The sequence below is a fragment of the Macaca thibetana genome, chromosome 2, assembly GCF_024542745.1.
Source record: "Macaca thibetana thibetana isolate TM-01 chromosome 2, ASM2454274v1, whole genome shotgun sequence".
In the NCBI taxonomy this organism is placed as follows: domain Eukaryota; kingdom Metazoa; phylum Chordata; class Mammalia; order Primates; family Cercopithecidae; genus Macaca; species Macaca thibetana.
This window is the reverse complement of record NC_065579.1, coordinates 76722723-76740839: the sequence shown is the minus strand read 5'-3', so window position 1 is coordinate 76740839 and position 18117 is coordinate 76722723. Positions and strand designations below refer to the sequence as shown.

Sequence of the window (18117 nt, the reverse complement as noted above, 5' to 3'; positions counted from 1 at the left end):
AGGAAGGAAGGAAGGAAGGAAGGAAGGAAATTTTCTTGTGTATTCCTAGTCATAAGCCTACGTTTAGGTAGACTTAAAAATGGAGTTCACTCTGTATATATGACCTGACACCCCAAATCAAAAATTTACTTTCACCTTGTCCAGATAAATGCCATAGGAAGAAAGAATTCTAAATATGCATGTACCTAATAACATTATATGTTATGTGTATGTTTGTAGAAATATATTTAAAATGGCAGAACTACAAGAACAAATACATAATTCTATAATTCTGTTATCATAGTAGAAGATTTTAATGTATCTCTGTGATTGGTAGATTAAGCAGAATCAAAAATATTGTTAATGATACAGAAGATTTGAATAACACAGTTAACAAGCTTGATTTAATGGGCATATATAGAATTCTACACTGAGTAACTGCAAAATGCACATTTTAGACATATATGAAACGTTTGCAAAAATTAACCCTGTATTATACTGTAAATTGAATCTTAATAAATTTCAAAGGACTGGTATCCTGTGGACCACATTCTCTAACTCGGTGGTTCTCAAATTTGCATTCATTAAAATAACATGAAAGACTTGTGTTAAAATCCAAAGTACTCCACCCCACCCACAAAGATTCTGATATGGTAGGTCTGGAATTGAGGCCAAGAATTTGCATTTTTAACAAGTTTTCAATTGTATTGGTTCCCTAGGACTGTCCTTAACAAAGTATCACAAACTGGGTGGCTGAAAACAACAGACACAGGAAACAACAGAAATATATTTTCTCACATTCTGGAGGTTAGACGTTTGAAATCAAGGTGTTGGGAATGCTCTGTCTAAAGGTTATAGGGGAGTCTGTTAAATGCCCTTCTCTTAGCTTCTGGTATTGCCAGCAATCCTTGGCATCCCTTGGCTTTTAACACATCAGTAAGCTGGGTGTGGTGGCTAATCCCTATAATACCGGCACTTTGGGAAATAGAGGTGGGCAGATCTCTTGAGTCCAGGAGCTCGAGACCAGCCTGGGCAACACAGCAAAACCCTGTCTCTACAAAAAATACAAAAAATAGTTGAGCATGGTTCTCTGCATCTATAGTCCCAGCTAGTCAGGAGACCGAGATGGGAGAATTGCTTGAGCTAGGATGTCAAGGCTGCAGTGAGCTGTGATTATGCCACTCCACACCAGTCTGAGCAACGGAGTGAAACTCTCAGAAAAAAAGAAAAAAATTCCAATTACTCCAGTCGCTGCCTCTATCATCACATGGTATCATCCTTATGTGCCTCTGTGTCTCTTCTCTTCCTATAATTATATTAGTCATATTGAATTAGGGCCTATTCTAATCAAGTATGGCATCATCTTAATTTGATTATACTAAAGACCAGTTTCCAAATAAGGTCCATGCATTCACAGGTACCTGAGGTTAGGACTCCAGCATATACTTTGGGGGAACATAATTCAATTCACACCAGGTAATCTTGTTGCTGCTAGTTCTGGAACCAAACTTTAAGGACCACTGCATTAAACAAAATGAAATTAAGTCAGATGTCAATAGTTGAAAGCTTTTATTTTAAAAAGCCAGTATGTTAAGAACTTAAGAACATTCCTCCAAGTAAGAAATCACAATGAAAATAAGAAAATACTTATAATTGAGTAATTGTAGTACTACATGTCTACATTCATATATGTAGCTAAACCAGTACTAAGAGGGAAATTTATAATCTTAATATTTATATTGGAAAATAAAAATAGTCAAAATAAATGGGCAAAGAATTAGAAGGAAGGAATAGAAATAAAAGGAGAAATAAATAAAATAGCAAGGTGCGTCTTTCAAGACTAATAAAATAGAAAATAAAACAACTATCTGGCAGCATTTACCAAGGAAAAAAGAGTGAAAAAAAATATTGGGAATGAAAAGACAATTGAATTACAAATATGGTAAAGATTAAAAGATGAAAATAACATAATAAAAAACAGATTTTTAATGTAAGTAATGTCAAAAATACTAGAGAATAATTTAATAAAAATAGCTCAAAAGGAAATAAAATTCTGAATATCCATTAAAGGTGGGTTTATCCTGAGAATAAAAGGCTGGGTCAAAATTAAAAAATCAACCAATATAGTATATCATATTTATAAGTAAAAGAAGAAAAATCATGTAATCATATCAATTGGTGCAGAAAAAGCTTTAGACAAAATCTAACACCCAATCATGATAAAAACTCTCAGAAAAAAAAAAGGAATAGAGGGAAAACTTCCTCGACTTGATAAAGAGAATCTACAATAAACCTACAGCTAACATCATACTTAATGGTGAAAGACTGAAACTTTCGCCTTAAAATGTAGAATAAGCCAAGAATGTCTGCGCTCATCTCTTCTATTTGATATCATACTATGGATTTTGGCAAGGAAAACAAATATAAGGTATACAGATTGGAAAAGGGGAAATGAAATTAACTCTATGCACAGATAACGTGATCAGCTATGCAGAAAATTCCAAGAATCTTCTTTTAAAAAAAGATACCCAGAACTGAGTCTAGCAAGATCACAGAATATAACATCAATATATAAAAATTAGCTACATTTCTATATAATAGCAGTGAATATGTGGAAATAAAAATTTTTTAAAGAGTAAAATTTACAAAAGCACCAAAATATGAAATGTTTTGAAATTTCATGAAATTTATTAGCTACATTTCTATATAATAGAAAAAAAAATTAGCTACATTTAAATAGAAAAAAGCTACATTTATAATAGAAAAAAATTAGCCACATTTCTATATAATAGCAGTGAATATGTGGAAATAAAAATTTTTTAAAGAGTAAAATTTACAAAAGCACCAAAACATGAAATGTTTAGAAATAAATCTTATTAAATATGTACAAAGGCTGCATACTGAAAACTACAAAAATCAAAGGTCTAATTAAACACATAAATACAAACACATATCATCTTATTATGTTTTGTTCAATAGCATTTCGTCGCAGACACTGAATTTTTTACAAATTTACAAATCCTCAAGCAAGTCTATAGGTGCCGTTTTTCCAATAGCATGTGCTCGCTTCATGTCTTTGTGTTAGATTTTGGTAATTCTTGCAATATTTTAACTCTTTCATTATTATTATCTATTATCGCAATATGTAGTCAGCAATTTTTGTTGCTACTTTTGTCATTGTTTTAGGGTGCCACTAACTGCATCCCTATAAGACGGTGAACTTAATCGATAAATGGTTGTGTGTGTTCTGACTGCTCCATCGACCAGCCATTGCCCTATCCCTCTCCCTCTCTTCAGGCTTCCCTATTTCTTGAGACAAAACATATTGAAATTAGCCCAAATAATAACCTGACAGTGGCCTCTAAAGTTTCCCAATGAAAAAAAGAATCCCAGATCTCTTACTTTATTTTATTTTTAAAAATTTTTAATTTTTATGGGTGCACAGTAGGTGTATATATTTGTGTGGTGCATGACATGGTTTGATGAGGTATGCAATATGAAATAAGCACATCGTGCAGAATGGGGTACCCATCCCCTCAGGCAATCATCCTGTGAGTTACATTCAATCTAATTACATTCTTTAATTATTATTGGCTATATTCACCCTATTGTGCTATTAAATAGTAGGTCTTATTCATTATTTCTATTTTTTGTACCCATTAACCATGCCCACATCCCCCACCAAACCCCTGTGACCCTTCCCAACCTCGGGTAACCACCCTTCTACTCCCTGTGTCCATGAGTTCAATTGATTTGATTTTTAGATCCCACAAATAAGTGAGAGCAAGGTTTGTCTTTCTGTACCTGGCTTATTCCACTTTACATAATGACCTCCAATTCCATTCATGTTGTTGCAAATGACTGGATCTCATTCATCTTTATAGCTGAATAGTACTCCATTGTGTTTATGTGCCACATTTTCTTTATCCATTCATCTGTTGATGGGCACTTAGGTTGCTTCCAAGTCTTAGCTATTGTCAATAGTGCTGCAACAAACATAGGAGTGCAGATATCTCTTCAGTATATTGATTTGCTTTCTTTTGGGTATATACCCAGCAGTGGAATTGCTGGATTATATGGTAGCTCTATTTTTAGTTTTTTGAGGCACTTCCAAACTGTTCTTCATAGAGATTGTACTAATTTACATTCCCATGAACAGTGTACAAGGGTTCCCTTTTCTCAATTTGCTATTTTTTATTGCCTTGCTTTTGGATATAAACCATATCAACGAGGGTGAGATGATATTTCATTGTAGTTTTGATTTGCATTTCTCTGATGATCAGTAATGCTAAGCACCTTTCATATGCCTGTTTTCCGTTTGTATGTCTTCTTTTGATAAATGCCTATTCAAATATTTTGCCCATTTTTGACAGGATTATTCGATTTTTTTTTTTCCTATAGAGTTGTTTGAGCTCCTTATATATTCTGGTTATTAATCCCTTGTCAGATGCATAGTTTGCAAATATTTTTTCCCACTCTGTGGGTTGTCTCTTCACTTTGTTGATTGTGTCCTTTGCTATGTAGAAGATTTTTAATTTGATGTGATCCCATTTGTCCGTGTTAGCTTTGATTGCCTGTGTTTGTTGGGTATTGCTCAAGAAGTCTTTGCCCAGACCAATATCCTGGAGATTTTCCCCATTGTTTTCTTTTAGGAGTTTCATAGTTTGGGGTCTTAAATTTAAGTCTTTAATTCATTTTGATTTCATTTTTGTACATGGAAAGAGATACGAGTCTAGTTTCAGTCTTTTGCATATGGATATCTAGTTTTCCCAGAACCATTTATTGAAGAGACTGTTGTCCATTCCCCATACTGTCCCCTTTTTTGGTACCTTTGTCAAAAATCAGTTCACTGTAGGTGCGTGAATTTATTTCTGGCTTCTCTACTATGTTCCATTGGTTTAAATGTCTGTTTTTATGCTCGTAGTTTTATGCAAGCTGGTTACTACAGCTTTGTAGTATAATTTAAAGTCAGGTAATGTGATTCTTCCAGTTTTTTTATTTTTGCTTAGGATAGCTTTGGCTATTCTGGGTCTTTTGTGGCTCCTTATACATTTTGGGATAGTTTTTTGCTATTTCTGTGAAGAATGTCATTGGTATTTGGATAGGGATTGCATTGAATCTGAAGATTGCTTTCGGTACTATGAACATTTTAACAATATTGGTCTTCCAATTCATGAACATGGAATGTTTTTCCTTTTTTTTTTTTTTTTTTTGGTGTTCTCTTTAATTTCCTTCATCAGTGTTTTATAACTTTCATTACAGAGATCTTTCACTTCTTTGTTTAATTCCCAGGTATTTAATTTTATGTGTGGCTATTATAAATGGAATTACTTTTTAAATTTCTTTTTCACATTGTTCACTATTGGTATATATATAAATGCTACTGATTATATGTTGATTTTGTATTCTGCAACTTTACTGAATTTGTTTATCAGTTCTAATCTTTATCTTGTGGAGTCTTTAGGTTTTTCTAAATATAAGATTACATCACCTTCAAACAAGGATAATTTGACTTCTTCCTCATCCAATTTGGATGCCCTTTATATCTTTCTCTTGTCTGATTGCTCTGGCTAGGACTTCTATTCACTATGTTGAGTAATAGTGGTGACAATGGACATGCTTGTCATGTTCCAGATCTTCAGAGAAAGCTTTCAGTATGATACGAGCTCTGGGTCTGTTGTATATGACTTTTATTATGTCAAGGTATTTTCCTTCTATCCCCAGTTTTTTTGAGGGGATAATGAAGGGATGTTGAGTTTTATCAAATGCATTTTCAGCATCAATTGAAATGATCATATAGTTTTTATCCTTCATTCTGTTGATATGATGTATCACACTGATTGATTTGTGTATGTTGAGTCATCCTTGCATCCAAGGGATAAATCCCACTTGGTCATAATGAATGATCTTTCTAAAGTATGGTTGAATTTGGTTTGGTAGTATTTTGTTGAGGATTTTTGCATCAATATTCATCAGAAATATTGGCCTGTAGTTTTCTCTTTTTTTTTTTTTTTTTTTTTTTTTTTTTTTTTTTTTTTTTTAATGTGTCCTTGTCTGCTTTTGGTATTAGGGTAATAATGGTTTCATAGAATGAGTTTGAAAGTAGTTCCTCCTCTATTTTTCAGAATAGTTTGAGTAGGATTTGGTATTAGTTCTTCTTTAAATGTTTGGTTGAATTCATACAGTGAGGCTGTGTTCCAGGCTTTTCTTTACTGAGATACTTTTGATTACACCTTCAATCTTGTTGTTACTGGTCTGTTCAGGTTTGGATTTCTTCCTGATTCAATCTTAGTAGTTGTATGTATCTAGGAATTTGTCTATTTCTTCTAATTTTTCAATGTTGTTGGCATATAGTTGCTCATAGTAGCCACTAATAATCCTTGGAATTTCTACAGTATCTATTGTAATGTGTCTTTTTTCATTTCTGATTTTATTTATTGAGATCTCCTCTCTCTCTCTCTCTCTTGTTCTCTCTCTCTCTCTCTTTTCTTTTTAGTTTGGCTAAAGGTTTGTCAATGTTGTTTAACTCTTTAAATAACTAACTTTTTGTTTCTTTAATCTTTTGGGATATTTTCATTTCAGTTTCATTTATTTCTGCTCTTTATTATTTTTCTTCTGTTAATTTTGGGTTTGGTTTACTTTTGCTCTTCTAATTCTTTAAGATGCATCATTAGATTGTTTATTTGAAGTTTTTCCTTCTTTCAATTTAGGCATTTATAGCTATAAACTTCCCTCTGAGTACTGCTTTTACTTTATTCCAAAAGTTTTGTATCCATATTTATCAGAGGCATTTGGTATTTTGTTTTTCCATTATCATTTATTTCAAGAAATTTGTAAATTTTCTTCTTAATATCTTCATTGACCCACTGGTCATTCAGGAGCATACTGTTTATTTTCTATGTGTTTGTATAGTCTCCAAGATTCATCTTGTTATTACCTTCTAGTTTGATTTCATTGTGGTCAGAGAAGATGCTTGCTATAATTTCAACTTTTTTGAATGTTTTAAGACTTGTCTTGCATCCTAACATATGGCCTATCTTTGAGAATGTTCTGTGTGCTGACAAAAAGAATGTGTATTCTGTAGCTCTTGGATGAAATGGTCTGTAAATAGCTATTAGATCTATTTCGTCTAGAGTGCAGATTAAGTCTGATGTTTCTTTGCTGATGTTCTGTCTAGAAGATCCGTCTAATGCTCAAAGTGGGATGTTGAAGTCTCTAGCTCTTATTGTATCAGGGCCTAATTCTCTCTAATAATATTTCCTTTATATATAGGGGTGTGCCAGTGTTGGGTACATATATTTAAAATTGTTATATCCTCTTGCTGAAATGTCCCTGTCATTATTATATGGTGACCTGCTTTGTCTTGTCTTACAGTTTTTGTCTTGAAATCTATTTAGTCTTACATAAGTGTAGTGACACCTACTCTTTTCTGATTTTCATTGGCATGGATTATCTTTTTTCATCTCATTATTTTCAACCTATGAGTGTCTTTATAGGTGAAGTGTGTTTCTTACAGGCAACAGATCAAGGGGTTTTGTTTTTTCATTCACTCAGCCCGTCTATGTCTTTTGATTTAAGAATTTAGTCTTCTTTCTTTCTTTCATTCCTGTCTTTTTCTAGTGAAGATAATTTTCTCCAATGGTATAATTTAGTATCTTGCTTTTTATTTTTTGTGTATGCATTGTATGTTTCTTTGGTTTAAGGTTACCATGATGCTTGCAAATACTATCTTATAACCCATTATTTTAATCTGATAACAACTTAACAATGTTTGCGTAAACAACCAAAAAGAACACTAATAAAAACTCTATGCCTTAACTGAATCCCCTACTTTTAAGCTTTTTTTATTTATGTTTATATCTTATTGTATTGACTATGTCTTAAAAAGTTGTTGTAATTATCATTTTTACTTGGCTCATGATTTAGTCTTTCTACTTAGGATAAGACTAGATTATACATCACAGTTACAATGTTATAACATTCTGTGTTTTTCTGTGTACTTACTATTACCAGTGAGTTTTGTAAATGCCTTCAGGTGATTATTTATTGCTCATTAATGTCATTTTTTCAGACCGAAGTACTCCCTTTAGCATTTCTGAGACTTGCTGGCTTCAGGTGAGACTCTGCACATTACCAGCTATTGTGGCTACAGGGCAAAACTCCTTCTGCTTGAGAAAAGCAGAGGGAAAGTAAAGGGGGCTTTGTCTTGAACCTTAGGTACCAGCATAGCCACAAGGGGTTACAGCAATAAGCAGGCTCTTAGGGTCCCTGATTCTGAGACTTGATTCTTGGATGGTATTTCTGGACCTTCCCTGGGCCACAGGGGAGCTCATTGCCCTGAATGGGGAGTCTCAGGCCAGGAAAAAATCATGATGAGCTGATTTAAGAGACTTGGGCCTGAAGGGAACATTTGCAGTAGTCTGGGAGTACTCTTTGCAGTCTGGGCTGGTTGTGGCTATAGTGTGAGGCTCCTGTGCCTTTAGGAAGGGTAGGGAAGAGCAGAAAGGGCCCAAAGGCTCTTCAGTTAGCAGATGATGAATGTTACCATGGGTCCTTTCCTTCAATGCAGTGAGTTTCCTTCTTTCCTGGGGTGTGTCTAGAAACTTTGTCTGAAACCTCGGACCTCTAAAGAGGGCCTCACAACTCTGACTGGCACCCTATCCTGCTGTGGCTTGGCTGGTATCCTGGATATAAGACACAGTCCTCCCCACTCTTCTCTTTCCTCTCCTCAAGTGAAAGGTAGGGTTCTCTTTTGGATCTGTGAGCTGTGCAGCCTGAAGTTAGAAGAGGGGAGATGCTGGCACTCCCTTGGCTGCCCCAGCTGGTGTCTTAGTATGTCGTGTTCCCCCTCAGTCCACAGTTCTAAGCCTAGTTCAGCACTAGGACTCACCTAAGAGCTGTGGTTCTTATGGCATAGACTGCCTTTCAAGTTTACTTAGAGACACAGAGTGCTGTAGACCTCAGTGGTGAGGTTTGCAGTTGCTCAAGTTTGGACCACTACTGAGATCAGTGATTCCTCTCTGGCTAGGACTGGTTTCAATGCTCCTTCCATGGGCAGACATCAGCTGAGTGTGGTCTGGTTTTCCTGGTTTTCCTTTCTGCTCTAACAGGACAGCACTGAGCTCACTGTGTCACAGTTGCTGTGTTCTCCCTCTCGCAGCACCCAGGAATGAGCTCTCTTCACCACACAGCTGTGCGGGGTAGGAGAGGGGCAGTATCAATGGTTCGGGACTATTTTTTAAAATCTCTTCAGTGTCTCTTTCAGCGATATGAAGTTAAAACCAGGTACTATGAGTGCTCACCTAATTTTTGGTTCTTTTGAAGGTGTTTTTTCCGTGTTGATAGTTGTTGACTTGATGTCCTTGCAGGGGCATGATTGATGGAGCTTTCTATTTTGCCATCTTGCTCCACCCTCTCTCAGATCTCTCATTTTTTTAAAATCAAAAACTATAAGTGACTTAGCTTAGTGAAAAAGGCAAGTTGAAAACTGAGAGAGGCTGAAATTTAGGTAACATTGTACCAAACAGTAGACCAAGTTGTGAATGCAAAGGAACACATCAATGATAAGAAAGTGAAACAGTCTAACTACTGATATGGAGAAATTTTAGTGATGTAGAAGGAAGATCAAGACAGCTACAACGTTCCCTTAAGCCAAAACCTAATCCAGGGCCAAGGCCCTACTAAACCACTTTAATTCTATGAAGCCTGAGAGAGGTGAAGAAGCTAAAGAAGAAAAGTTGGAACCTAGCAGAGGTTGGCTCATGAGATTGAAGGAAAGAAACCATCTCCATAGCTTAAAAGCGCAAGGTGAGGCAGCAAGTGCTGTACAAGCTGCACCCAGTTATCCAGAAGATCTAGCTAAGATCATTAATGAAGGTGGCAATATTAAACAAGAGATTTTCAATGTATACATATAGCCTTCTATTAGAAGATGTCATCTAGGACTTTTATAACCAGAGAAGAGAAGTCAATGCCTGGCTTCAAAGCTTCCAAGGACAAACTGACTGTCCTGTTAAGGGCTAATAGAGCTGGTGACTTTAAATTGAAACCAATTCTCAGTTACCACTGTGAAAATTCCCTAGAAAATTTCAACCCTTAAGAATTATACTACATCCACTCTGCTTGTGCTCTAAAAATGGAAAACCTAAGCCTGAATGATAGCACATGTGTTTACAACATGCTTTGTTAAACATTTTAAGTCTACTGCTCAGAAAAATATAGTTCTTTTGAGATATTACTGCTCATTGACAATGCACCTAGTCACCCAAGAGCTCTGATGGGAATGTACAAGGAGATTAATGTTGTTTTCATGCCTGCTAACACAATATCCATTCTGGATCAGGAAGTCATTTAGATTTTCCAGTCTTACTATTAAAGAAGTACATTTTGTAAGGCTATAGCTGCCATAGATAGTGATTCCCCTGGTGGACCTGGACAAACTAAATTGAAAACCTTCTGGAAACGATTGACTATTCTAGGTGCCATTAGGAATATTTGCAATTCATGGGAGGAGGCCAAAATATCAACATTAACAGGGGTTTGGAAGAAATTGATTCCAACTCTCATTAATGACTTTCAGGGGTTCAGGACTTCAGTGGAGAAGTTAACTGCAGATATGTTAGAAACAGAAAGAGACCTAGAATTAGAAGTAGAACTTGAAGATGTGACTGAATTGCTGGAATCCCGTAATAAAACTTGAATGCATATGGAGTTGCTTCTTATGGATGAGCAAAGAAAGTAGTTTCTTGAGATAGAGTCTCCTTCTAGGGAAGATGCTTTGAATATTGTTGAAAGGACAACAAAAGATTTTGAATATTCCATAAACTTACTTGATAAAGCCGTTGCAGAGTGTGAGAGGATTGACTCCAATTTTGAAATAAGTTCTACTGTGGGTAAAATACTATCAAACAGCATCACATGCTGCAGAGAAATCTTCTCTGAAAAAAAAATCAATGCAGAAAACTTCACTGTCATATTTTAAGAAACTGCCACAGTCACCTCAACCATCAGCAATCACCATCCTGATCAATCAGTAGCCATTAGCTTTGAGGCAAGACTCTAAATCAGCAATAAGATTGTAACTCACTGAAATCTCAAATGATTGTCAGCATTTTTTAGCAATAATGTATTTTTAAATAAGGAATGCATTTTTTAGACATAATTCTATTGCACACTTAATAGACTACAGTACAGTGTAAAAATAATTTTTATGTGTAGTTTTTGGTTTTGGGAATCCAAAAACTTTATGTGACACACTTTATTGCAATATTCACTTTATTGTAGTGGTCTGGAACCAAACCCACAATATCTCTGACATATGCCTGTATGCAGTGATAATGGACTGGAAGACTCATTTGCTAAAATGTCAGTTTTTCCTAAATTGTTTTATAGATTTCAACAATTCCAATCAAAACTGTAACAAGACATTTTCGATAAAAATCAACAAGCTGATTCTAGAATTTACATGGAAAAGCAAAGAAAATAGAATATACAAAATAGTTTTGGAAAAGAAGAACAAAGTGGAAGGATATGCACTATCTGAAATTAGAACTTTATAAAGCTATAGTAACCAGGACAGTGTGATATTGAAGAAAAAACAAACATATAGATCAATAGAACAGACTAGAGAGTACAGAAATAGACTCATGCATTGATTTTTCAACAAAGGTACAAAGGCCATTCAATGGAAAAAGGATGGTCTTTTCAACAAATGGTGCAGGAACAATTGGACCTCTACTTGCAAAAAGAAATTAACCTTAACTCATAACTTGCACCCCACACAAAAATTATGTCATAAATGATCATATCCTAAATGTAAAACCTAAAAACTAGGAAGCTCTTAAATGAAAACTTAGGAGAAAAATCTTTGTGACTTGGGGTTAGGAAAAGATTTCTTAAACATAAAATCAAAGACACAAGTCATAAAAAAGATAAATGAAATTTATCAGAGTTAAGACCTTCTACTCCTTGAAAGATATGGCTAAGAGAATAAAGAGACAAGCACAGACTGGAAAAACATAGTTAAAACACAAATCTGATAAAGGGCTTATATTTAGAATAAAAGAAGTCACAAAACTAAGTAGCAAAACAATCCATTTATCTTAAAATGAGCAAAGATTGGACCAGGCACTTCACCAAAGAAGATACAAATGGCAAATAAGCACATGAAAATATATTCAATGTCATTAGTTATTAGGGAAATGCAAATTAAAACCACAAGGAGATACCCAAAGGAAATATTATTTTTTAAATGAAAAAAAATCTGACAATACCAAGTGTTGGTGAGGATGTGAGAGTAACTGGAAATCTCATGTATTGCTGGTGGGAAAGCAAAATGGTACAGAAATTTTGGAAAATAATTTGGCTGTTTCTTTTGAAGTTAAACCCCATATGGCCCAGCAATCTGATTCCTAGGTATTTAAGTAAAGTAAAACTTAAATTTACACAAACATATGTATACAAATATTTATAGAAGCTTTATTTATGACCACCCCCAAATATTCCTCAACTGGTGAACTGATAAACTGTGGTATATGCACACAAATAGAACATGACTCAGCAATAAACAGGACTGAACTCCTGATAAACACCACAGCAATGTGAATCTCATATATAATAGGCTGAATGAAAGACATCTGATTCAAAAGGCTACGTGCTATATAATTCCATTTATTTGACCTTTGGAAAAGATAACACTAAAGGGACAAAAAACACATCAGCAGATGCCAGGGTCTGGAAATGGTCCACAGAGTTGACTACAGAGACATAGTGTTATTTTTGTGGGTGGCAGTAGTGTTTAAATCTTGACTGTGTGGCACTTACAATCAAAACTTGCAGAACTGTTTACTAGGTTAAAGAAACTTTTTAAGGAAGCAGAGGTTTGAAGGCAGGTTGGAGATACATCAGTGATAGCGGCTGAGGTGAGGTAGCAGGGAGAATATGACTACTGCAGAGGGATTGAAAAGCCTGTTATCACACAGCAGAGGCTTCATGCACCTCATCTCAATCGATCCTTACACCTCACCTTGAAACGTAGTTTCCTCATTTTTTGCAGAAAGGTAGGAGAGAGTGACAGTGGCAAAGTGTGAAGAAGACAAACTTTTTCCCCAAGAAGTGAAATTTAGTCATCATATTTAGTGTACTTTGTAAAAGATTGATTATACTACTATAATCAATGGCAGTATAGAGTAGTAAAACCATAACTGGACTATTTTTATTATGTTCAAAAACAGACAAAACTAAACTGTAGTATTAGAAACCAGAACAGTCACTACCTATGGTGAATGAAAAGGAATGGAAATTAGAAGGGGTTTCTGGGGTGCTAAGAATTTGTTTTTTTATTGGGGTAGTGGTTATTCTGATGCGTTCACATTGTAATAATTTATTGAACACACTGCAGTTTATTCATTTTTCTGGACATATGTCATATTTCAATAAAAAGTGATACATGTGTGATTTGTTAAGCTATAAAGGAAAGCAAGGGATGTTTGTCAGACAAGCCACAACAGTGGCTAGGAGGAAGATGCAGTCCTTAGGGGTACATAGATTTCTTCAAATGTGTCAATAATGTGCTGCCTAAAATGCATGGAAGATAAAGCATGTTTATGTTTAAACATACATAATTATATATATAACATAACATGTTATATAAGAGTATTATATAATATGTAATGTTAGTATAATATAATATATATTATTATATATTTGCTATATAATATACATTTATATATTCTATATAATATAACACATATTTTACTCTCAAATATACATAGGTAGGAGCTTATGAAATCTCATAAACGGTTTTAGAGTAAAATGTTTAAAATTATTTTCTTTAAAAGAGAACAAATACAAAACTTTATAAAATGTATGTATAAAGTCTATATTGTATCTGTGTAGTTTTGTGTGAAAGAGACAGAATGGTACGATTTTTTTTTAAATCTATTCATAGTGAAGAAACTGCAAAGATATACATTAAAATGTTCTTCGTGCTTCTCTTTAGAATACAAATAATTTTTATTTTATGTACATCTTTCTGTATCTTCCAAATTATTTTAATGATCCTATTGCTTTTAGAATCTGAACGGAAAAATGTAAATAACCTTGTTTTTATTAATGGAAACATCAGGTGCAACTCAAGAAGAAAGACTAGGGAGGGACCAGTGACCCGCGCCACTTGTGGGCTCCATGGGCCGCGTGGCACGGGACGTTTCAAGTCCGGGCGTCACCGCGAGCACGCAGCCTGACCAGGCCTCGCAGTGGGACGTTGGGAGCCCGGTGTTGGCAGATGCTGTGGCTAGGAGGAGTCCAGAGCCTCGCCCCGTCCCCGCGGGGCTGAGCCACAACTGCTTAGGTAGGAGGAGAATCATTCAGGTCTGCCCAGTTAAAGCCTTTCTCGTTCAGTGGCTGGGTGGGAAGGAAGGGAGATGACCCTCAGGTGAAGCTGGAGTAAGTTGGGAAAACAGGAGCTCCTTTCTTCCGGCCCATCCGAGGAATGAGGAATGTTGCTTATAAAAAGCGCTAGTAAGTAACCAAGAAATCATCTCCTGCAGGCAGTTAGAAGACAGGTAGTTCCAAAGTGGTTCCCTGTCTGCTGCACAGGCTCACCCTATCCTTCCCCACTCTGGTGAGAAAGTGAAGACTGAGATCGCACTTGGTTTCCCAATAACAGATTTTTTGTTTTGTTTTGCTTTATTGTAACATATATCCCCTAATAAAGTGTATAATTTGAGGACATCTTCTAGTCAAGTGGGAGTTGATGACTCCTAATTCGGAGTTCACATTTTATCATTTGTGATATGGGTTGTCGTCTCCTTAACCCATAATATTACTGTGGATTGAAGACATTGAATGTCAAGGAGTAGGTTATTAGTGAGAGAAACAATCCAAGCTCTCTGTAAGACATAGACCATGTCATCATTTCTGTATGCTAACATCACGCCTGGCATAAAATGCGTGCTCTGAAATGTTTGATGTATGAATGAGCAAATGAATGACTGAATGTCTTTCACAAGGACCTTGCCATTCAAAGGTTGGTCAGCATGAACAATTAAAAATAGGTTCAAGCTTTGTTTAAAATTTGCATTTTATATTTATTACCCATTAAATGTTAATAAGTGTCAGTAAAGGTCTCTGTTTTTGAAGCACCAGGGAAGTGTCTACCATTTTTAGTAAGCCTTTGTTTGAAATAAATGCATGAAAACTTTGTATTGTAAGTGGTTTTGTTTAACCCTTTATGATTAAATTTAATGTACTAACAGTATTATAATACAAACTACCCTAAGTTCATTAAGTTGTTCATCTTCTGAGCAGTGAAACCAGCACCTTGGAAATTGATTATGACTTAAAAGAAAGCAATAAATGAGCATGAACTGTGAGACACAGAAACTTAAAATGATCTCCAGGCATAAACCCACAGTAATCCTTATTCCAGGAGTTTACTGTTGTTGTTTGTTTGTTTTTGAGACAGAGTCTTGCTCTGTTGCCCAGGTTGGAGTGCAGTGGTGCCATCTTGGCTCACTGCAGCCTCCACCTCCTGGGTTCAAGCTATTCTCCTCCCCAGCCTCCTGAGTAGCTGGGATTACTGGCATGTGCCACCACACCCAGCTAATTTTGTATTTTTAGTAAAGACGGGATTTTGCCATGTTAGCCAGGCTGGTCTCAAACTCCTGACCTCCATGGATCTTCCTGCCTCAGCATCCCAAAGTGCTGGAATTACAGGCGTGAGCCACCGCACCCAGCTGTTTTTTCTAATTAAGATGCACAGTGACTGAAGCTACATTCCTCTACATAGAATTTGGCTGCAAGTTGTTTTTTTGTTGTTGTCATTCCTTTTATGTGACACATCATTTTGAAATAAATGAATAGGTACCCCAAGAATTGTAGGCCATAGTAACAAAAGCAATGCAAACACCATATGCTCAAGGGTTTTTAAATCCTTTTACATCAGAAAGCCTGGAGTATTGTCTTTCAAATAGTGTAGAATATATTGAGTCATCTTCTCGGAAAGTAACGTTCAAGTTGTAACATTTTGCACTCACAAAGAGCTTCTGAGTTTTTTTTAGGGATGTTATAAAATAAAATATTACAGCAGTCTAGCTTAAAGATAGCAAAATAAAGACTATAATTTATCATAGCTCTAGCTAAATTTCAAAATATACACAACGAATGAGCATGAGCCATCTGTCTAATAGAGCATTTTTCTAATTGTCTAATTTTTTAAAAAATTGCTGAACAATAATAACAGCAATAACAAAAACGATGATAATGATAGAACAATAGTTAACATTTATTGAGCGCTTACTATTTTCAGGCAATCTTCCTATATTACTCTTCTCAACAATTACGTGAGGAAGATATTATCATTAACTCCATTTTGTAAATAAGAAAACAGAACCCAATGGCTATGACTGGTATCAGAATTCCAATTCTCTATATAATGGGGAAAATTATTGTAAAATTAATGGAAGGTAAAGATTCAGCTTTAGCTTTACATTTTAGAAAGCCTCCAGAAGTAAATGTATTTACATACTCTATGATGTAATATATATTTATGTACACCTATGTAAATCTATCTTGACATGTGCAGAATTCATGTATTTGAACCACTAATATTTCACGATTTAGGCAACTTTGAAAGGTAATTGAGTTGATTTGACACAGGATAGGTGTTAGAAAGCGTCTCTTTAACCTTTATGAGTAGAAACTGAAGCTGAAGTCACACTGTCATCTAGAATTGCGTGAGAAGTGGAAAACTGATACGGTTTTAAGTAGGCCATTTAAAAGGAAATGTTTCAGGAAGACTTGTATTATAATTAGTGAATAGAAATCGGCTCCTGATTTCAATTTCTTTTCATAGACAAATTAGTTATTCTGTCTTGCTGTTTATTTTAGATTTACCTAAATAAGTTCTGCATGTGCCTTTCAAAAATAAGCTTTATTTTATGGAATCAAAGTTAAGGAAGATGAATATCTTACAGAGGAAAGGAATTGTATATAATTCTGAGCTGATGTGTTTAAAATGTTTGAAAATAACCCGTTGAAAATATTGGCCTCACTTTTCTTCAGGGACCGTTAGCTCATTACTTATTAGGAAGATAGCTCCACGTGTTAGCTTAAAAGTTACTGGCACTCAACCTGGTCTGTATTTCTCCGCCAGAATAACTTTCCTTAGGAAATTCCACATTGTGGGTGTTCGTCTGATTTCACATGCATGAATGCTTCAGTGCTCTCCCACCGGTTCTCAATTAAATTCCTATTAGCCAGCATAACTCAGGCAGAAGAATTCAATGCTGTCTTGAATGATCACCGAAGTTATAGCTTGAGAAGACATTGCATTATCACCCATCCACCCCCCACACCGCCAACACCAAGAAAAAAAGTATGCATTTAACTTGTTAGAAATCAGGTCAATTTTGTTAACTTGAAGATGTAAGGAGCAAAAACATGATATAAATCACTTCTCATTCCTGTTGAACAGACATTTGGAAACCTAAGTTTAAGGTGAAGAAAGAAAGGATTGCAATAGTCCTCTGTAACATACATTCCCAAACATAATACATCTGGTCTCTTCTTTAGGGAGATGTGTGTGTCTGTGTCTCTCTCTCTCTCTCTTTCTCTCTCTCTCTCTCTCTCTCTCTCTCTCTGTGTGTGTGTGTGTGTGTGTGTGTGTGTGTGTGTGTGTCTGTTGAGAGTCCATGAGATCCCCCTCAGAGAAGGAGATAATGGAGGAATAAACACATAGAAGGCATTTGAACCTTCTTAGGTATTGGGGCTAAGGCTTAATTAAAGGCTTTCAAAAGTTCCAATCTCTCAGTTAATTTCCTCACCCTTTATATTTACTGATGTAGTTAACAGTGGGACATCATGTTAAACATGAGAGTCATTACCAGATTGAAAGAAAAGACTTGAAATACCTTAAAATTGACACCACTTATGCATGTAGAAAATGAGGAAGTCCTAGTGTTCATAGACGCTTTCTCTTCTGCGGCTGCTATTTCTTTTCCTGTTTTCCTCCCATAGATCCTGCCTTCTGTGGACCTTTCTGTGACTCTGTCTGTTGTTATAGAATTTGTCTAACATCATAGTCATCTGATTTTGTTCTTTCTTATCTTTCAGTAGCAGGTGATCATTTCTGTTCTC

The 18117-nt window shown here is 35.4% G+C and overlaps 1 protein-coding gene across 1 annotated transcript in view; it reads left to right on the top strand.

The window, feature by feature from the left end:
• The first annotated feature begins 14236 nt into the window (after nt 1–14236).
• The window catches only part of SPATA16 (spermatogenesis associated 16), a 261852-nt gene continuing 257971 nt past the window's right edge, over nt 14237–18117 (top strand). The window contains exon 1 of the mRNA XM_050778289.1: nt 14237–14329. The gene's annotated coding sequence lies outside the window, so the exon portion shown is untranslated. The remainder of the gene's footprint in view (nt 14330–18117) is intronic.